This window comes from Delphinus delphis, chromosome 1 (genome assembly GCF_949987515.2).
Source record: "Delphinus delphis chromosome 1, mDelDel1.2, whole genome shotgun sequence".
Classification (NCBI taxonomy): domain Eukaryota; kingdom Metazoa; phylum Chordata; class Mammalia; order Artiodactyla; family Delphinidae; genus Delphinus; species Delphinus delphis.
This window is the reverse complement of record NC_082683.1, coordinates 159,598,183-159,621,217: the sequence shown is the minus strand read 5'-3', so window position 1 is coordinate 159,621,217 and position 23,035 is coordinate 159,598,183. Positions and strand designations below refer to the sequence as shown.

The 23,035-nt window shown below is 37.2% G+C and overlaps 1 protein-coding gene and 1 pseudogene across 1 annotated transcript in view; both read left to right on the top strand.

Annotated features, from left to right (window-relative positions):
* Positions 1–23,035, top strand: part of SMYD3 (SET and MYND domain containing 3) — a 714,060-nt gene that overhangs the window by 251,726 nt on the left and 439,299 nt on the right. The window lies entirely within an intron of this gene.
* LOC132424762 (large ribosomal subunit protein uL23 pseudogene) lies at positions 9,849–10,647 on the top strand (annotated as a pseudogene).

The following is a 23,035-nucleotide window of genomic DNA, read 5'->3' as shown; positions in this document are numbered from 1 at the left end:
GCAGGAGTGGCTTCTCTGGTGGCGCAGTGGTTGAGAATCCACCTGCCGACACAGGGGACGCGGGTTCGTGCCCTGGTCTGGGAAGATCCCACATGCCGCGGAGCGGTGGGCCCATGAGCCATGGCCGCTGAGCCTGCGCATCCGGAGCCTGTGCTCCGCAACGGGAGAGGCCACAACAGTGAGAGGCCCGCGTACCTCCAAAAAAAAAAAAAATGAGCAGGAGAAGTGAATACACATTTTTCCAAAGAGGAAATGGAGATAGCCAACAGGCACATGAAAAGATGCTCAACATCGCTAATCATCAGGGAAATGCAAATCAAAACCACAATGAGATAACACCTCACACTTGTCAAAATGGCTATAATCAAAAAGAACCCAAATAACAAATGCTGGCAAGGATGTGGAGAAAAAGGAACCCTTGTCACTCTTGGTGCGATGTAAATTGGTACAGCCACTGTGGAAAACAGTATGGAGGTTCCTCAAAAAACTAAAAATAGAACTACCTTATGACCCAGCAATTCTACTTCTGGGTATATATTCAAAACAAAAACAAAAACACTAATTCGAAAACATATGTGCATCCCAAAGTTCATAGCAGAATTATTCACATTTTCCAAGGTACAGAAGCAACCTAAGTGGCCATCCACAGATGAATGGATAAAGAAGATGTGGTTAATATACACAATAGAATACTACTCAGCTATAAAAAAAAACAAACTAATTTTGCCATTTGTAGCAGCATGGATGGACTCTGGAGGACATTATGCTAAGTGTTAAGTCGGACAGAGAACGACAAATACTGTATGATGTCACTTATATTTGGAATCTAAAAACATATGACAAACTAGTAAATGTAACAAAAAAGTAGCAGATTCACAAATAAAGAACAAATTAGTGGTAACCAGTGTTGAGGGGCGCAGTGTAGGGGTGGTGGAGTGGGAGGTATTGGGTTGACCAAAAAGCTCATTCAGGTTTTTCCACACAGTCTTTTAGAAGAACCCGAACGAACTTTTGGGTCAACCTAATACACACTATTGGGTGTAAAATTGCTCAAGGATTTACTGTACAGCACAAAGAATATAGCCAATATTTTGTAATAACTGTGAATGGAAAGTAGCCTTTAAAAATTACATAAAATGTTTAAAAATTTTTTAAAAAAAATATTAAATGAGGTAAAATATGGAAGTGTGTCCAGGAGTGTGTCTGACACATATCAGATGGTTAATAATTGTTAGTAAAATAGTGAAAAATAGAGAACACCTTTCCCTCTTCTCAAGGCGTGTCAAGGTTTAGGACAGGGGATTCTTATACATTATGAAGTTGGACTTTAGTTGTCATTTCCCTGTATTTGCTTTAAAGTTCTGTCTGAGCTTCACTAATAATCCAAAGGGATTTGGGACTCTAAGAAGAAAACACATGCAAACACACCCACACACTCCCCCGCATCTGCCCTCATACTTAATTCTCCTTCTCTTGTTCACAAATTTATTGCTTAAACCCATGAAATATTTTTACATTTAGATGTCCTCTATAATAACAAAAGAACATGGGAAATGAGCAGAAGCAGCAGAATTGTATTATTGGATTAAAATTTGGATACAGAAAGAGATGTGTAGGTATTGAAATTTCAACAGCTTATTTTTTCCTCACTTCTACACATTTTATGGTTCTTATAAACAGATTTATTGCATTTTTGCCTCGTGATTGAAAATCGACAGAAGTAAAGCCTAGTGATGCCAAAGGGATGTGATGTATGTGTGACACAGGCTGCTGTTTGTGCCCATCTGCACAGAATGCCACATATTTTAAAGAACTTTTTCCTCTCTTTCTTAATAGGAAGAGAAAATGATCTGTTTTTCCTTTTAGACAACAGTGAACTGATTCGTTTTGGTCCCTATTGCTGTTTTTAAGAAGAATTGCTAGTGTGAAATATGCTAAATGCAAAGCTGTGTTTTTGCTTAAGGTCAATTCATATTTTAATAATGTGTTTTGTGCTTTGTCTGTCTTTAAATTTAACCATTTAAAAACTTTGATTGCTAAACTGATCATTTTATACATAATTTTTTAAATCCCATAGGTCATTTGATGACCTTTCTATATTTTTTGATTTTATGGATGTCTTCATTTGAAGATTATCATATCTTTAATGCTAAAAATGCCTCACATTTTCTGAAATTGGATTTGAATCATCATTAAAGGATCGAATGCTATGACCGTAAGGTGGCATTAAAAAGCCAGAAACACTTATTAAATTTAAACTATTACTTTCAAGCACAGATTTTCAACCCTTTTAGAAATACTTTTGAGTTAAAATTGAAATGTCAAATAACATAAAATTTAAAATACATATTTGGTTCATTATTACCATCATATAGTATTAAATATTAAACATTAATTTATTTCATGCTGCTGGCAGGACACAGTGATTCAGGGTTTAATGAAAAAAGTATTGTCTGCTTGATGACTTCCATGTATTGTAATAGAACTGAGTGTTTATTTACTATGGATTAATAGGATTTGTTCTGCTAGTGCATACTTAAATATGATAAGTCATGTATGAATATATTTATTTCAGACACAATCTATAACTGAAATCCACAAATTCTCTTTTTTGAAATATGCCTTTGTTTCTTCTATGAAAGGAGTATTTATGAAAAGATGCCTCTGCCTTATACACTACATTGCTTACGGTAACCAAGGCCTCATTAAAACCAGTTGCTTTGTACCCAGTGATAGGTTTAATGTAGGTAGTAAAATCTGGCTAAATGAATCTGAAAAGAAATCTGCTTTCAGTAAAGGGAATGAATCTAAAACAATAGAATGTACTACTCAGAGCAGAATTAAACAGAAATCTTGAACAGAGAACAAATTCATTTCATTATATTTTGGAGTCAATGTAATTATACATATGATTTGTTCCTACCACTGAATGTATGACCTTGGGCAAGTTACTGATTTCTCTGTGCTTCAGTTTCTTTACCTGAAAAATGGGTATAATAATAGTTCCCACCTTTGCAAACACTGTGTAAGTGTTATCTTTTTGTTATTGTATGATATGTAGAGTAGGGTAGGGAAATGGGAATAAAGGATGAAACCCTTCAAAGTCAACTGAAATAGTACACTGTCAAGGGCCCTTTTAGGGATGCAGGCCGGCTGTTGTTGCACTTGAGATGAGCTCCAATCACAAAGTGATAACATTCTGTAGATGTGTCTTATATCTACAACCTACCTATAAATATCTCAAGGAAGGCACTACTATTTGAAGTCAACTCAGGTTACTTTCTATTATGAGAAAAAAAGTTGTTCCTCTGTGAAGTTCCTTTCCCTCACCCCCAAACCTCAAAGCCAGCAACACAATCCTCACCTCCAACTCAAATAGACTACCCACTCCCAACTCAAATTTGTGTTGGTTCTACCTATTGATTTCCTTTGAATTAAGAAATCACATCTGAAACAAACTTCCAGAACTACATGTAGGGTGTCTTTAATTGTTAGAAGAGCTTAAAGTAGTTGGCATTCAGGTTTTCATTTTAGTTTATTGATCTCTTAAAGCTATTAACTATTATTCAAAGATGGCTACCTTTTTTGGTTTCTTTTGAGGTATAAATGACATACAACACTATATTCGTTTCAGGTGTACAACATAATGATTCAATATTTCTGTGTATTGCAAATTATCACCACAATAAGTCTAGTTAACATCTGTCACTGTACATCCTTACAGACTTTTTCTTTATGAGAACTTTCAAGATTTTCTCTCTTAGCAACTTGCAAATATGCAATATGGCATTACTAATTGTAGTCACCAGGCTGTCCATTACATCCTCTTGACTTATTTATAACTGGAAGTTTGTACCTTTTGGCCCCCTTAACCCATTTTGTCCTCCCCCAACCCTCCACCTCTGGCAACCACCAGTGTGTTCTCTGTATGTATGAGCTCAGTTGTTGTTGTTGTTTTTTAAGATTCCACATATAAGTGAGATCATAAAGTATTTATCTTTTTCTGTCTGATTTATTTCACTTAGCATAATGCTCTCAAGGTCCATCCCTGTTGTCTCAAATGGTGAGATGTCTTTCTTTTTCATGGCTGAATAACATTCCAATATATGTATGTGTATTTATTTATTCTCACCAACACTTGTTATTTCTTGTCTTTTTTTTTTTTTTTTTTTTTTTTGCGGTACACGGGCCTCTCACTGTTGTGGCCTCTCCCATTGCGGAGCACAGGCTCCAGACGCACAGGCTCAACAGCCATGTCTCACGGGCCCAGCCGCTCCACGGCATGTGGGATCTTACCGGACTGGGGCACGAACCCGTGTCCCCTGCATCGGCAGGCGGACTCTCAACCACTGCGCCACCAGGGAAGCCCTATTTCTTGTCCTTTTGATAATAGTCATTCTGACAGGTATGAGATATCTTTCTGTGGCTTTGATTTGTATTTCTCTCATAACTTGTGGTGTTGAGTACCTTTCCATGTGTCTGTTGGCCATCTCCGTCTGTTTACATCTTCTTTGGAAAAATGTCTATTTGTGTCCTCTGCCCATTTTTTAATTAGGTTGTTTGTTGTTTTACTGTTAAGTTGTTGGAGCTCTTCATATATTTTGAATATTAACCCCTTATCTGATACATGATTTGCAGATATTGTCTCCCATGTGGTAGGTTGCCTTTTCATTTTGTTCATGATTTTCTTTGTTGTGAAGTAGCTTTTTAGCTTGATGTGGTCCCGTTGTTTATTTTTGCTTTTGTTGCCTTTGCTTTTGGTGCCAGATGGCTGCCTTTTTAAAGTTTGATTTAGGACAGTTGTATTTACAGTCTAAAGTTTCATAGTCATCTTTAAAAGTATCTATCAAACTTACTTTTTTCTTGTTTTGCTTGGTAAAATTATAAATGCATGAAAATAGCCTTAAGAAATGGAACTTCAGTTGTAATTTAATTTCTGATTCCATTAGACACATGCTACCATTTTGTCAGTGTTACAACCCTGTTGACTATTTCTGATGTTACCAGCGGGCTTCTTTTGGATTATTCAAGGTGTTATATAAGTGTAATGATGTCTTACTGGTTTTCTGTAAACTTATGTGTTTGGTCTGGTGAGATTTATTTTTCAAAATAAAATATTCTCTTATGAAGTTTGCACATTATATGTCTTTACACCTAGCTTATGAGAAAAATTATCTGCATTGCGTGCTGTAGTTTTGCAGTCACTGAAAATAGTGTTCTGAACTTAGTTGCTTTTCTTTCAATAGACATTCCATGACAACCATATTTCTCAAGAAATAGTTGAAGATGTGAGTATTGGACTATGAAAATGAAATTTCAAAGGAGTCACAGTAGACACAAGGTGAGGATAGATTAGATAGTGTTGCCAAATTTGTAGAGAAGTGTTAGACTGGAGAATCAGTATATCATGTGAATATAGAGAAGTCCATTTTTTAAATGTAGATTTCATAGCAAGAGTTTTTGAGACAATTTTGCAGCTGTGTATCAAGAGAAAGAGAAAGGGGAAAGTAGAGTTGGTGGGAGAATGAAGAAAAAGGGGATGGAAAGGAATGCGTTTGAATTCACCCTGCAAGCACTTAAAATGACTAGTGGGGGCTTCCCTGGTGGCGCAGTGGTTGAGAGTCTGCCTGCCGATTCAGGGGACACAGGTTCGTGCCCCGGTCCGGGAGGATCCCACATGCTGCGGAGCGGCTGGGCCCGTGAGCCATGGCCCCTGAGCCTGCGCATCCAGAGCCTGTGCTCCACAGCGGGAGAGGCCACAACAGTGAGAGGCCCCCCCCCCCCCCCCCAAAAAAAAGACTAGTGGACTCCATAATGGCACATTTCCACAAGCAGCTCAGTTTAGAGGCAAGTTAACATGGACCAGATTTGACTACCTGGGGGAACTGCTATCAGCAGAAAAGAGACAAAGTTTAATATAAAAAGGACAAGATCACTGATCTGAGGGGGAAGTAACTTGCAAGTTCATAGAATATCCTATCTAAGAAACAGTTGTCAAAGCAGATATATTGCAGTGAAAGGTAAGGGCAATAGACTTAATGTGACCTTATATTATTAACTGATAAGGAAAACAAGTTTTCAAAGTACATAAACACACATGCACACAACACACACACACACATACACACACACACAGAGACAAACTTTTTTTAAAGGGGAAAGAGAAGCTGTATTTTGATGTTGCTTTAGATAAAAACTGTTTAATCATGCTGCACCATGATTCTCAAATATGACTTTAAATGAAGACTTTTACAGAACCTATCATTTTTTTCAGGAATATTTTTTCCAGTGCATTGAGGAAATTAAAACAACAACAACAACAACACTGTATAAAGGTCCATTCTGGGCACTTTTTCATGAATTAAAACCTGGGGAAAAATTCATGTAAATTTTATGTCTTTTCTACATCTTGTGTGGAATGTTGCATAACAATAATAGTGATATCATCCTATGTTTTGTTGCCCGTACAATTTTCACATCTTGTTCATGATCTCAGTTGATCCTCAGAACACTGTGAAGCAGGTAGATAGTTTCCTCATTCTTTAGATGAGGAAGGTGAGGCCAGATTGGTTACATGATTTGCCCAGAGATGTGGGTCTACAATCCAGGCTTTCGGAGCTTGAATGCAGAGCTATCACGTGAGGATTAGAACATAAGCAAGAGGAAACCCAGGAGCAGCTTTGGTTTAGGAAAAGAAGTGTTTAAATACTGATCAGTAGTTGATGGTGGAACAGATGACTCAGACTAAGCTTTATCAGGAAAACTATGCAGAAGAGGCAGCCTTTGTGAACTAGTGAAAGCAGGCACTTAGATCTGAATTGAAATGAAGTTTCCAGACTTAGAGAAATTAGTTTGTGTGTACTAATTGGCCTGATTTCGTCAAAATTACTTTCCAATAAAATGTTGTCTCTGGAGAAGTTTTGAGTTGGAAAGAAGAGCAACTTTTGGATGAGACAGGAAGATTTTAAATCTTGTGAAATCTTCAAAATCCAAAATCAGTGCGTCAGAGCCCAGCTTCTGTTTTGTGACCAGACTTTTCCTGTGTATATTACATTAGTTAGAGGGCATGATTTGATTATGTGGTCAGGAAACAGTCTGGGCAAAATCGTTAAATCATCAGTCTTTGTCTTACTGGCCCCAGCGTCGCTTTCTTGTGGTTATTTTTCAGTTTTATGAAACAGTTTACTCCCAAACACTTTCTCAATGACTCAATGTCCTAATCTTTTACTTCAGAATTTGTTATCAAAAGAGATACCCTCACTCCCTGATAACTATTTAAATTGAGACCCAAACCTTTTTTTTTTTTACTTTTTGGCCGTGCCAGGCAGCATGTGGGATCTTAGTTCCCCGACCAGGGATTGAACCCGCACTCCCTGCATTGGAAGCACAGAGTCTTTAACTACTGGACCTCCAGGGAAGTCCCCCTGGATTCTTTTAGGAGGAAAAGACTACTAAAAATTTTCAAAGCAGACATTGTAACCCACTTGAATTTATCACTGTGAAGAAAATAGGTGACACTTATTTTCACCTATTTTCACCTGTTTTGTTACAGTAGTTTTTGTTTTCTTTAAAAAGCCTTTTAAGGTCGTGTATTTAATCACAAGAAATGAAACTTGAGTTTTTAGCATTGTACTTATAACACATGAAGTTCGAGATCTGGGGCTCGGGATATTTCCTCCCAAGCTGCACAAGGACTTTGAGATGCCGTAACCTGCTGGAGTCCAGCATCTGGCAACTTGTTATACTGAGCAGCTAATTTTTCATTGCGGTTCCTCTGGGGGCTCAGTGCAAAGTCATACGACACAACGGACATAGCGGAGTAGCAGCCTGAATTCAGATCAGGAGCCAAGTGTATTCACAGCTCTATAACCTTCAAGCCTAATAAGGAAGTTGTTTTAGCATTTGGCCTATTAGTACATTTAGTGGTTGGATGTGTAATCTGGGTATTTGACATCTGTAGCTAACCAAGACATATGCTGAATGTTATTTTCTCCATAAAAGCATTTACTTATCTGAATAATTGGAATTCAGATGTCTTCATCCCTACTTCAGATACTATAATCATATTCAACAGTTTAAAATGTTGGAATCAGGCAAGTTGGGCTTGAATTTTGGCAGAAACACTGTGTCATTTGGGCATCTTCTCTATGCCTTAGTTTCCACATCTGTAAAATGAGGATGCTAAAAATAGCAACTTCATAGGGCTCCTGTGGGGATTAAATAAAAATTATAGTTATACTATTAATGCACATTATAAAGTGCCTAGTAAGTGCCATTTATTTCATTTGATAGAATTCATTTATGAATATGAAGCTTTTTTGATCATAACAAATATATAATATATAACATGAATCATTCACTCTTCATAAGTTATACTGGCTCTGAAGTAATATGGAGCATGGATTGAATTTCTCCACTTATGATAATGACTCCACTTGGAAACCTCATTACTTGGGATTGGTGCTCTTTCCACTATGACAGGAACCTTAGCTACTCAAATAGACTCAGTTGGACTGTCCAGTAGAGAAATGTATATTTGTACTCCAGGTAGGATCTCATTTGAATAACTAGAGCAATGTCCAATTCAATATAATAAAGCACATTTATATTTATTCAATGTAAAGAATACCTTTGAACAATAAATTTTATAGACTATACTTAAAATTCTCTATTTTCCTTGATTTGTACATTATATGTCATAAGTATACTTGAATATCTTTATAATTTAAGTGTTTTTTAAAAATAAACAGCATCGGTAACCATAATTGTAGGCTGGAGCTTATGGATTGGAGATGTACAGTTTTGGAGGTGCCATTGTTATCAAGGAGATCACCTTCTTTTCACTGAATCAGTGGGGCTTCTTCAAGTTCCACATCTGCCAGCTAACTGGAGTCTTGGTCTTGACCTCTTCTCCTTTGTTGGCAGCTGCCTGGTTCTTGGCATGTTCATTTTGGGTATACCACTGTCAGCCTGGTACCACCCTGGGTGCTAACACCAAGATGGTAATTTTATCAGGAAGAAATAAAAGTGCCTATTTACCCTCTGTAGTCCCCACCCAAACTCCATCTCAAGTGAGCATCACACCCTGATTTATTGTCTTTTTTTATTTTTTTAAGCTGTTGGAAAATAAATTCCTGTGATTTCATGTCACATTTCTCTCTTGGGTCAGAACATCTCGTCAATATTAATGCTCCAACTCAAATGAGAATGCTGTACTAGTGTGTAATTCATACTCTGCCCAGGTGGTGACATGATCTTAAGAAGGTGAAGGCCCTAAATCCCTTAGGTTATTAAGTAGAAGCCCTCCCATTCCCTAATTATTTAGCCATTTGTTGCCTGCATAGTGAAAAAGATTGCTCTTTAATTCAGTCTGGTCCCTTACATTTGACGAAAAGCTCATTACCCAGTTTTGTCATGGATGAAGCTGTATGTTTGACTCTTTTCTCATTTGTATACTAAATTGGTAAGGGCAGCATAGTAACTTGGCTGTCACCTCCCACTCTCCAATTTCATTTTCTGGTAACCTCTCAGGCTTTGTCATCTCTTGAATTGCTTGTCCTTTTTTACATGCCATATCAGTGGTTGGTTCCCATGTGAACTGGGGTCAGCCAGGCTCATGGCCACTGACTTCCCTGGAGTAAACCTTTGTTACAAATTATAGATCTTGTGATAACCACACATAATCAGAGGGAGAGATGGCCATTATTTCTCTTTTCTTCACGGCACAGTCCCAGTAATGAGTTCATTAGATGTAGGACTTCGGTATGTATCAATTTCCATATGTACGTCTGGCTAGAGAAAATTCTCATTCACAAATGCCCTTGACATACAAAATAAATTAAGGATGTAATTATTTGTGATACAGGAGGATGCACCATAGTGTTCCTTTAAATCAGAAACCTTACTGAAACTTAGATGTTTCAATCAATGAAGGGAAGGGAAAGGAAGGGGAGAAAAGGAAAGGGTAAAGGAAAGGGAAGTGTGAGCAGATCAACCCTACAGTATGGTATGACTGGGATCATCCCAGAGCTGCACACTTGAATTTTGGTTAAAAAGCGATGCAGGAAGATGGCGCCGAAGGCGAAGAAGGAAGTCCCTGCCCCTCCCAAAGCCGAAGCCAAAGCAAAGCCTTTGAAGGCCAAGAAAGCAGCGTTGAAAGGCGTCCACAGCCACACAAAAAAGAAGATCCGGACGTCACCCACCTTCCAACGGCCCAAAACACCGCGGCTCAGGAGGCAGCCCAAATATCCTCGGAAGGGCGCCCCTAGGAGAAACAAGCTTGACCACTATGCCATCATCAAGTTCCCCCTCACCACCGAGTCAGCCATGAAGAAAATAGAAGACAGCAACACACTGGTGTTCATTGTGGATGTCAGGGCCAACAAGCACCAAATTAAACAGGCCGTGAAAAAGCTCTATGACACTGACGTGGCTAAGGTCAACACCCTGATCAGGCCTGATGGAGAAAAGAAGGCATACGTACGACCGGCTCCTGACTATGACGCTTTGGATGTTGCCAACAAAATTGGGATCATCTAAACTGAGTCCAGCTGACTAATTCTAAATATAAAAGTTTTCACTCTATAAAAAAAAAAAAGCGATGCAAGATATTTTTCTTTGCAGTCAAGATATATGCTGTAGGCTTAGTGGAACCAAAAGACCCTATGTTCCTGGATCCATATTACATTAAAACTTGGCTCATAAACCAGACCTAAGTTCTGCCCTTTGGACTAACGGCTCACCTTGATCCAGCATTCAAGGCCTCGAGCAGTTCCTACCACATGACATCACTCTCCTTCTTGTGCAGCCACAGCCATTTCCCCAAGATAGTATGTTAATTAAGAGACTTGGTATTGAGTGTAACAGAAACCAACTCTGGCTAGCTTAGGTCAAAGGGGAATTAGTTGATAGAACCTTGGATTATTTCATGAGATCAAACAAATTCCTTGGTAGCTAAGTCAGAACTCGTGGACCTGCACATCCTCTGGAATGCTCCCTTAGATGCGACCACTCCAGCAGTGTCCTGTCTCTGAGTGTCTCTGTTTCAAACCTTTGTACCCTAGAATGGGAATCTGTTTGGACTGGTTTGGGTTAGGCATCAGTCAGCAGGGCCATATAGCTCAGAAATGAGCGTTTGGTAAACATTTCTAGAAAAGGGGAGATTGTTAAACTAAGTTATCCCATGATATGACTGCTCCGTAATCCAGCTTCTGTCCAATCTTCATCTCTGTATTTATGATGTTCTTTCTACTTGTCCCCTCTGCCAGGCAAAATCTTCTCAATGCAGTTCACGGTCTACCTCCTTTGTGATGCCTTTCCTGACCATCTAGTCAGAATTACAGCATTCTCCTACTTTCCCACAGCATATTACTAATGTCTTTGATTTAGCACACAGCATTATTTTGTTCTTCTGATAAACTGAGATGTTGACTGCTACCAGACAATGATTTCACTTTCTTTCCAGCTGCTAGGAAAGCCAGGGCTAAGGTTTACATTCAATTACTATGGCCTTCTTTAGTCCAAAAAATTTTTTAATATGATCTTTCTCTTCTCTTCCCCTTTACCACCTGGCTTTTGTCTTTGTCTTTGTGGTGGGATCCTTGATCTTATGGTACCTGCGGTTTTATTTCACAAGAAACATGAATAGTAACAGAAAAGACTGCCTTTGTCACACAAGTTCTTTTTTGGTGCCCTTGCAGTACCTGGAATAACTCTGACCACAGCTCTGCTCTCACCTTGGTCTGTCACAAACTATGCCCGTTGTCCAAGGCTTTACCCAGCAGTCACCTCCTTTATTAAGCCTTTCCTTATCATCCCGATCCCACACCAAGATGGCAGAGATATAGACTTATTTTTCCCCTGAAGTTACTTTTATTCACACTTTACATAAAACTTAACACATATATTTGTCATTGTTATTGTTGATGTTGTTGTTAACATTTTTATTAGGGGTGGCTTAGGAAGGCTGATGGAAATTTGGAGAGGCGGGCTAAAATTTCCCAAGCCTTGGCAACCCCAGTACTGACTGGATTTCAGTTTTGATTCTGCCACTTGCTTCCTGGCTGATCTGGTCAGGGTCAAGTCATTCCCCTTCTCTGGGCTTCAAATAATTTCATTTTTCAAAATGTCTTTATTGAGTGTTACAACTGCAAAGGTGATTATTAAAAGCCCCTGTAAACCTTTAAATATCTGTAGAACTAGAAGAAGAAGTGAGAGCAGCTCTGTAGCCTCCTAGACTTCTTTTCACATGAATATATGTAAACATCAAAGCATTTTAACCTAGATTATGTCATGCCGTCCATCCATATGGCAACTTTATTCCCTTAAAAATATTGATTTCAGCAATACATTAGTATTATCATTTGTTTTATCTGCTGCATTATAAAGAAGAACTATAGTCTAACAATCCCCTATTGATGAAAGTGCCCTTTAAATTTTAAGCTTTTCTTAAAACTAGGAAAGTAATATATGCATATAGTTTTTTTAAGTATAAAATGAAAATGTTCCTCCAACATTACTCTCCCTGAAAAAAAAAACCAAACACTTCTAAAATGTATTATTTTTGTTCTTCTGATGCCTACCATCATAGTTTTAAATAATATGTTCCTACATTTCTTGATTTTTCTTATAGTATTATTTTACATTGCCATAAACTATTAAATTCTTTTCCATAACTAGAACTCAGTCCTCTGTACTGTCTCATTAGTTGAGTTTAGGAGGCTAAAAAACCAATAGACAGCATTTACAATATTCTAATTATATAAATATTACTAAGCATAGAACTAAGTATGGTGGCAAGGTGAACAGACCCACAGAAGAGGAAATGCCATTAATCCTGTCTTCTTTAAAGGAAAATATTCCAAGAATCAAGGTCAAGTGGATTCAATCTGCTGCTGTTGTTTCTGACATCTCAAGTTATCTTTTTTCTTAGATTCATTGTCATTTCATTTAAGTAACTCTTCAAATATCTATTTTTCATATAGGAATTGTGGATAGTATTAAATGGCTTATATCCATGCATATTTGAATATTTTTTATTGTTGCCTTAATTAATAGATAGTTTTGACGACAAAAGATTTTTGGCTAAAGTTTTTTTCCCTGAGAACTTTGAAAATATTGCTCCATTATCTTCTAGAATCCAGTGTGGCTCGTGAGAAATGTAATTTTAGTGTAGTTCTTGTATCTTTTGCAGCTTACTGTTTTCTCTCTAGAAGTATGTAGGGATACACACACACAGACACGCACACACACACATTTTTTAATCCATGGAATTATAACTGAGAATAGTAATATCTGACTATTAGATTTTTTTTTTAATCTGACCCAACACATAGTGAGTTTCTTCAGTCTGAATACTGGTATAGCTTTTATCGGCTTTGTGTAGAATTCTTCTATGATTTCATTTATTATTTTCTCCCCTCTGTTTTGACTATTATCTGCTTCTGAAAATCCTAATAAAAAGATCTTGATCTTCCTAGATGTTAACTTCAAAGTCTTATTTCCGAAATTATCCATTACTTAGACTTTTTTCATACATATTCGGGGAGTTTTTCTGAACTTTACTTTCAGTCTTTGGCTATATTTATTCTATTAGTTTGTCCGTATATTGAATTTTTTCTTTTTTAAATCATGGGGCAATTCTTAGGAAAAAGTTTAACTATTTCAATATTGTTTTGATTCCTACCTTGAAAAGTTGGTGCAGAAAGAATTCTTAGTTCATGGACAGAGAACACAACAGATTGAGCGTTAAGTCAGAAAGAAACATTTTCAAGGTTTTAAAATATTTTTTTCCCTCTTATTTGGAGGTAAAAGATGATTATTTTAAGGGTAAAAGCCAACTCACCTCTCAATCTAATGTGAAATACAACCTGAAATGTAGCCTATCGTCAATAAAAGCTTTATACTCTGTCCATGCATACTTTTGGGTCGTATGCGTAATTTGGGTCAAATTTAAAACATATGTCCAGGCAACCGCAGATTCAATCGACCACTGTTACAGACTTTGCCTAGCCTAGTGGTTTAGGAGAAGGATAATAATAGATAAAAAGGAAAATATATATTAAGAGAATCTCTGCTAAATTAGTTTCCATATAAAAAAATATTTTATTATCATCTCTTATACACAGGAAACATTAACACAAAACACTTCCCTCCTTTATTTTATTGAACTCTAAAAATATGCTATAAAAGGGGTTAGCTACAGTTCACGTATCAGCTACTCATCACTCAACTCCCACACCTGAAAGAGTCCAAGGAACTTAAATGCAATTGCATTGCACTTTTCACTTTCTTGAGTGACCCCATTTAAAATGCACCTTGAGACTAGCTGCAGAGTAGAATTTTTAATTCTGAAGTGCTGACTCACTTCATTGGAGAGAATGAGGCTTCCAATTTGTGAATGTGAAAGAAGTCCTGATTTTCTGGATCATTTTCTTCCATTCACTTTCAATAATGCTACCCTATAAATAGGATTTAATTCACGCAAATCAGCAAACTGAAAGCACCAGTGGTATATACTGTAATAATTTATTTTCATATTTTTAAATGCCTTATTATTAATGGAAAATAGCTTTAAAGCCATCCGTGATATGCTCCACAGCTAACTCAATTTGACAGTGAAAGATGCTTTGTTGGTCTGTAATGGCAGATATAAAATTTACACCATAAGAGCTGATCTTCTGCATATATAATCACATTCTTTGTGCTTCATATTTTTCCGTACTATAAAAAGGGACAGGAAGCACTACTAACACTGCTTTTACTGAATTTTTCCACAGTGTTTTCTGTTGCCTACTATAAATATTTAAACATCTGTTTTTACTGTCTAGTTACATTTTCTATAAAGAAAAAATATTTCAGTTCTAATATGAATTGGGTTTATATGAACTCCATCTAAACATTATTCATGAAATATTCTGAACGCATACAAAAATGATAGCTTAATGATCTTCAAAATGCTGAGGTTTCAAATTTCTATAATTCTGCTATCAGACCAGGCAATGTGTTCATCTCTGTGTGGCAGCCTGCCTTTCAGGCATCGTTAATGTTTTAGATTTTCATAAATTCTAGTATGGCCAAACAGACCAAGAACCTGGAATCTATAAAGTTGCTGAAGGAATTAAACAGCTACTAGCTTTTATTTTTTCCTTATGGTTTCATCTCCAAATAAAGTGAAACTTAAAAATTAGAGTAAAGATTGGGAACAAAAATACTTTGGAACAGGCTAAAGTATATACTTTCTACTATATTAAGAAAAGAGCAGACACTCAACACCCTCGGGATAATCCCCAGCCCCCAAAGGGAGAGAGAAGTGAAACATTTTATAAATGAAACATCTCAACAAAATAATAGCAACTTGTATCTAAGAGGTAAAAACTTGAGATTTAAAGTAGAAAATGTTTGAAAAATGTTGTGGTTCTGAGTAAGCCTTATGACATTTCTACACCACCCTTGAGTGGTGGTACTCATCCCCACTGAGGACCTTATTTCTCAGTATTGCAAAGGTGATTCTATCATGGTCAGACTTTACTCTGAATACTGTATGAAAAGTTACAGCTACAGTTTTTCCAACTCTGTAAGTGCAAGTTCAACCATGTAATCATAGATAACATAGAAGGCCAAGGTCTCAGTCAATTGCTAATTTAACCATGTTTTCCTGCCCAGATATTCATTTGTTTTTGGTGATGGTAATAACAGAATTTTTAAAATGTACTCATTTATTTGTTTTTCATTTGGTTGTTTAATCATATTTGTGCTCCAGTTTGTTCCATAGAGGGTTTGAGAAAGCCTACAGTAAAAGTACGTATGGTACATTAAAAATATCCAGGACAGGAAAACAAAATTTAAATAGGAAACCAAGACCAGAACAAACCCCAAGACACAAAGACTCAGGACCTTAAGTTCAGCAAATATTTTGTTCTTCTGATAAACTTCGATGTTGACTGCAACCAAACAGTGATTTCACTTCCTTCCTTGGTGGGGAGCTCTGATAGGATGTGGCACTGCCATGAAACTGATGAGTGGAGATGGCTCCCTCTATATGTATATTTCCCCCAGAGCCTTGCTGTTGCCCATCTGAGGACCACAATTGTATTTAATTTACCTACATAGCCATGTATGGTTATGTATCCCTAAGCAGACTCTAAGTAATTTGAGAGCAGGGATTATATTTTATAATGCCGCATCTTCCTCAGTTGAATAACACATTAGTAAGTATATAGGTAGGGCATTGTAATCTGGCTAGAAGACAATGTGTTATTCATATTCCAGCAGAAATTGATAATGATTGTTCAATTTCAGTGAACTGGAAGGTGTTAAATATAGGATGATTAGGACAGAAACTAGTGTAGGGCTTATGACACTTCCTTTTTTTTTTCCTAAAAAAATTTTTTTGTAGCAGTTTATCTTATTTCATTTTTTTATACAGCAGTTTCTTATTAGTTATCTATTTTATACATATTAATGTATATATGTCAATCCCAATCTCCCAATTCACACCTCCCCCTTGCTTTCCCACCTTGGTGTCCATATGTTTGTTCTCTACATCTGTGTCTCTGTTTCTGCCTTGCAAACCGGTTCATCTATACTGTTTTTCTAGATTCCACATATATGCGTTAATATATGATATTTATTTTTCTCTTTCTGACTTAGTTCAGTCTGTATGACAGACCCTAGGTCCACCCATGTCTCTACAAATGACCTAGTTTTGTTGCTTTTTATGGCTGAGTAATATTCCATTGCAAATATGTACCACATCTTCTTTATCCATTTGTCTGTTGATGGGCATTTAGGTTGTTTCCATGACCTGGCTATTGTAAATAGTGCTGCAATGAACATTGGGGTGCATGTTTTCTTTTTGAATTATGGTTTCCTCTGGGTATATGCCTAGTAGTGGGATTGCTGGGTCATATGGTAATTCTATTTTTACTTTTTAAGGAACCTCCATACTGTTCTCCATAGTGGCTGTATCAATTTACATTCCCACCAACAGTGCAAGAGGGTTCCCTTTTCTCCACACCCTCTTCAGCATTTGTTGTTTGTAGATTTTCTGTTGATGCCTATTCTAACCAGTGTGAAGTGATACCTCATTGTAGTTTTGATTTGCATTTCTCTAATAGTTAGTGATGTTGAGCATCTTTTCATGTGTTTGTTGGCCATCTGTATGTCTTCTTTGGTGAAATGTCTATTTAGGACTTCTGCCCATTTTTCGATTGGATTGTTTGTTTTTTTAATATTCAGCTGCATGGGCTGTTTATATATTTTGGAGATTAATCCTTTGTCCATTGATTCATTTGCAAATACTTTCTCCCATTCTGAGGGTTGTCTTTTCGTCTTGTTTGTAGTTTCTTTTGCTGTGCAAAAGCTTTTAAATTTCATTAGGTCCCAACTGCTTATTTTTGTTTTTATTTCCATTACTCTAGGAGGTGGATCAAACAAGATCTTGCTGTGATTTATGTCAAAGAGTGTTCTTCCTATGTTTTCCTCTAAGAGTTTTATAGTGTCTGGTCTTGCATTTAGGTCTTTCATCCATTTTGAGTTTATTTTTGTGTATGGTGTTAGGGAGTGATCTAATTTCATTCTTTTACATGTAGTTGTCCAGTTTTCCCAGCACCACTTATTGAAGAGACTGTCTTTTCTCCATTGTATATCCTTGCCTCCTTTGTCATAGATTAGTTGACCATAGGTGCGTGGGTTTCTCTCTGGGCTATCTATCCTGTTCCATTGATCTATATTTCTGTTTTTGTGCCAGTCCCATATTGTCTTGATGACTGTAGCTTTGTAGTATAGTCTGAAGTCAAGAAGTCTGATTCATTCAGCTCCGTTTGTTTCCCTCAAGATTGCTTTGGCTATTCGGGGTCTTTTGTGTCTCCATACAAATTTTAAGATTTTTTGTTCTAGTTCTGTAAAAAATGCCATTGGTAGTTTGATAGGGATTGCACTGAATCTGTAGATTGCTTTGGGTAATATAGTCATTTGCACAATATTGATTCTTTGAATCCAAGAACATGGTATATCTCTCCATCCGTTTGTGTCATCTTTAATTTCTTTCAACAGTGTCTTATAATTTCCCGAGTACAGGTCTTTTACTTCCTTATGTAGGTCTATTCCTGGGTATTTTATTCTTTTGTTGCAATGGTGAATCAGATTGTTTCCTTGATTTCTCTTTCTGACCTTTCATTGTTAGTGTATAGGAATGCAAGAGATTTCTGTGCATTAATTTTGTATCCTGCAACTTTACCAAATTCATTGATTAGCTCTAGTAGTTTTCTGGTGGCATCTTTAGGATTTTCCATGCATAGTATCATGTCATCTGCAAAGAGTGACAGTTTTACTTCTTCTTTTCCAATTTGTATTCCTTTTATTTCTTTTTCTTCTCTGATTGCCATGGCTGTGACTTCCAAAACTATGTTGAATAATGGTGGTGAGTGTGGACATCCTTGTCTTGTTACTGATCTTAGAGGAAATGGTTTCAGTTTTTCACCATTGAGAACAATGTTGGCTGTGAGTTTGCTATATATGGCCTTTATTATGTTGAGGTAGGTTCCCTCTATGCCCACTTTCTGGAGAGTTTTTGTCATAAATGGATGTTGAATTTTGTCAAAAGCTTTTTCTGCATCTATGGAGATGATCATATAGCTTTTATTCTTCCATTTGCTAATATGGTGTATCACACTGAATGATTTGCATATATTGAAAAATCCTTGCATCCCTGGGATAAATCCCACTTGATCATTGTGTATGATCCTTTTAATGTGTTGTTGGATTCTCTTTGCTAGTATTTTGTTCAGGATTTTTGAATCTATATTAATCAGTGATATTGGTCTATAATTTTCTTTTTGTAGTATCTTTGTCTGGTTTCGTTGTCAGGGTGATGGTGGCCTCGTTAGAAGGAGTTGGGAGTGTTCCTTCTTCTGTTATTTTTTGAAAGAGTTTGAGAAGGACGGGTGATAGCTCTTCTCTAAATGTTTGATAGAATTCACCTTGAAACCATATGGTCCTGGACTTTTGTTTGTTGGAATATTTTAAATCACAGTTTCAATTTCATTACTTCTGATTGATCTGTCCATATTTTCTGTTTCTTCCTGGTTCAGTCTTGGAAGGTTATACCTTTCTAAGCATTTCTCCATTTCTTCCAGGTTGTCCATTTTATTGGCATAGAGTTGCTTGTAGTAGTCTTTTATGATGCTTTGTATTTCTGTGATGTCCATTGTAACTTCTCCCTTTTCATTTCTGATTTATTGAGTCCTCTCCCTCTTTTTCTTAATGAGCCTGGCTAATGGTTTATCAATTTTGTTTATCTTCTCAGAGAACCAGCTTTTAGTATTATTGATCTTTGCTTTTGTTTTCTTTGTTTCTATTTCATTTATTTCTGCTCTGATCTTTATGATTTCTTTCCTTCTACTAACTTTGGGTTTTGTTTATTCTTCTTTCTCTAGTTTCTTTAGGTGTAATGTTAGGTTATGTATTTAAGAATTTTCTTGTTTCTTGAGGTAAGATTGTATTGCTATAAATTCCCCTCTTAGAACTGCTTTTGCTGCATACCACAGGTTTTGGATTGTTGTGTTTTCGTTGTCATTTGTCTCTAGGTATTTTTTGCTTTCCTTTTTGATTTCTTCAGTGATCTCTTGGTTATTTAGTAATGTATTGTTTAACCTCCATGTGTTTGTGTTTTTTATATTTTTTCCCCTGTAATTTATTTCTAATCTCATAGCACTGTGGTCAGAAAAGATGCTTGATATGATTTCAGTTTTCTTAAATTTACTGAGGTTTGATTTGTGACCCAAGATGTGATCTATCCTGGAAAATGTTCTCCATGCACTTGAGAAGAAAGTGTAATCTGCTGTTTTTGGATAGAATGTCCTATGAATATCAATCAAGTGTATCTGGTCTGTCGTGTCATTTAAAGCTTGTGTTTCCTTATTCATTTTCTGTCTGGATAATCTGTCCATTGGTGTAAGTGAGGTGTTAAATTGCCCCACTATTATTGTGTTAACTGTTGATTTCCTCTTTTATAGCTCTTAGCATTTGCCTTATATACTGAGGTGCTCCTATGTTGGGTGTGTATATATATAATTATTATATCTTCTTCTTGGATCGATCCCCTGAGCATTATATAGTGTCCTTCCTTGTCTCTTGTAACATTCTTTATTTTAAAGTCTATTTTATCTGATATGAGTATTGCTGCTCCACCTTTCTTCTGACTTCCATTTGCATGGAATATCTTTTTCCATCCCCTCACTTTCAGTCTGTATGTGTCCCTAGGTCTGAAGTGCGTCTCTTATAGACAGCATATATATGGGTCTTGTTTTTGTATCCATTCAGCGAGGCTGTGTCTTTTGGTTGGATCATTTAATCCATTCACATTTAAGGTAGTTATCGATATGTATGTTCCTATTACCAGTTTCTTAATTTTGGGGGGTATGTTTTTGTAGGTCCTTTTCTTCTCTTTTGTTTCCCACTTAGAGAAGTTCCTTTAGCATTTGTTGTAGAGTTAGTTTGGTGGCACTGAATTGGGTTAGCTTTTGCTTGTCTGTAAAGCTTTTGATATCTCCATCGAATCTGAATGAGACCCTTGCCGGGTAGAGTAATCTTGGTTGTAGGTTCCTCCCTTTCATAATTTTAAATATATCATGACACTCCCTTCTGGGTTGTAGAGTTTCTGCTGAGAAATCAGCTGTTAACCTTATGGGAGTTCCTTGTATGTTATTTGTCGTTTTTCCCTTGTTGCCTTTAATAATTTTTCTTTGTCTTTAATTTTTGTGAATTTGATTACTGTGTGTCTCGGCGTGTTTCTCCTTGGGTTTATCCTGCCTGGGACTCTCTGCACTTCCTGGACTTGGGTGGCTATTTCCTTTCCCATGTTAGGGAAGTTGTCGACTATAATCTCTTCAAATATTTTCTCGGGTCCTTTTTCTTTCTCTTCTCCTTCTGGGATCCCCATAATGCGAATTTAGGTGCATTTAATGTTGTCCCAGAGGTCTCTTAGGTTGTCCTCATTTCTTTTCATTCTTTTTTCTTTATTCTGTTCCGCAGCGGTGATTTCTACCATTCTGTCTTCTAGGTCACTTAACCGTTCTTCTGCCTCAGTTATTCTGCTATTGATTCCTTCTAGTGTATTTTTCATTTCAGTTATTGTATTGCTCATCTCTGTTTGTTTGTTCTTTACTTCTTTTAGGTCTGTGTTAAACATTTCTTCTTCATCTTCTCAATCTTTGCCTCCACTCTTTTTCCGAGGTCCTGGATCATCTTCACTATCATTATTCTGAATTCTTTTTCTGGAAGGTTGCCCGTCTCCACTTCATTTAGTTGTTTTTCTGGGGTTTTATCTTGTACCTTCATCTGGTGCATAGTCCTCTGCCTTTTCAATTTGTCTGTCTTTCTGTGAATGTGGTTTTCATTCCACAGGCTGCAAGATTGTAGTTTTCTTGCTTCTGCTGTCAGCCCTCTGGTGGATGAGGCTGTCTAAGAGGCTCATGCAAGCTTCCTTATGGGAGGGACTGGTGTTGGGTAGACCTGCATGTTGCTCTGGTAGGTAGAGCTCAGTAAAACTTTAAGCCACTTGTCTGCTGATGGGTGGGACTGAGGTCCTTCCCTGTAGGTTGTTTGGCCTGAGGTGACCCAGTACTGGAGGCTACAGGCTCTTTGGTGGTGCTAATGGCAGACTCTGGGAGGGCTCATTCCAAGGAGTACTTCCCAGAACTTCTGCTGCCAGTGTCCTTGTCCCTGCAGTGAGCCACAGCCACCCCTTGTCTCTGCAGGAGACTCTCCAGCACTAGCAGATTGTTCTGGTTCAGTTTCCTATTCAGTTTCCAGGGGCCACTGCTCTTTCCTCCTGGGTCCTGATGTGCACACTACTTTGTGTGTGCCCTCCAAGAATGGAGTCTCTGTTTCCCCCAGTCCTATCGAAGTCCTGCAATCAAATCCTGCTAGCCTTCAAAGTCTGATTCTTTGGGAATTCCTCCTCCCATTGCTGGACCTCCAATTTGGGAAGCCTGATATGGGGCTCAGAACCTTCAGTCCAGTGGGTGGACTTCTGTGGTATAATTGTTCTCCAGTTTGTGAGTCATCCACAAACTGGGTTTGTGGATGACTCACAAACTGGGAGTGTTGTTATGGGATCCACACTTTCTAATTACAGTGTATGAAAGTGTTAACTCTTGTTTTTTTCTTCTGTGATCTTCCTGTCTGAGCCTTAACACTTAAGAGCAGATCTGTTAATGACATATTTGACCTTTAATTTTTTTCCAAGTTAGTAGTTCAAAAGTAGTCCTATTTGTAGGAGTGGGAGACTAGAAACCTATGCAGGGTAAAATATAAATCTGTTCTGTAAAATCTGATTTAGTGTCACGTTTCACTTTTCAGTAGTCAGTGCATCTCTGCACCCCCTACCTTTCTCCTTTTGAACTGAAATGGTCTCGTAGGTAATATAACCTGATTTTTTTTCCTTTGTATGGGTTTCAATCACTCTTTACGTTACTTTTGCATCAGCTTAAGTAGACACATAATTTAAACATAATTCTAATTCCAAATTGTGCACAAGTTTTAACTGGTATATAGAATTCTATAGTCTTAAGTTAAAATGTACATTGCAGCATGGTTCACTATGTTAGCTATTTAGCATTTATCATCTTGCAGGATAAATGCAATATTCCCTCACATGAGATAATTTAAGGTGTTAAAATGTAAGACACATATGGCAAGAGAGGCCAATAACCGTCGCAGCGTGTCTTGAAGGAGTGCTTTCCCTCTGTACAGTGCCTGTTCTTTAAAGGCAGCAGCCATTGCTTTCTACCTCATTGTAATTCACCCCGCATCCAGCGCTACTGGAAAACTAATGAAAATGCTGGGACTACAAGGCTTTATTTTACTGTTGAGAATTCTCAGTGGTTACAGTATTATGTAGTGTCTAATTCTCTTGGTGTCGCATTTTTTTTTAATAGTGATTTTTATTTTTAATCCAGTGATCCATTTCATTCATTAACCCCCTAACCACTGAGTAAGTTTCATGTCACAAAAGGGCTTCCAAAGGAAGATG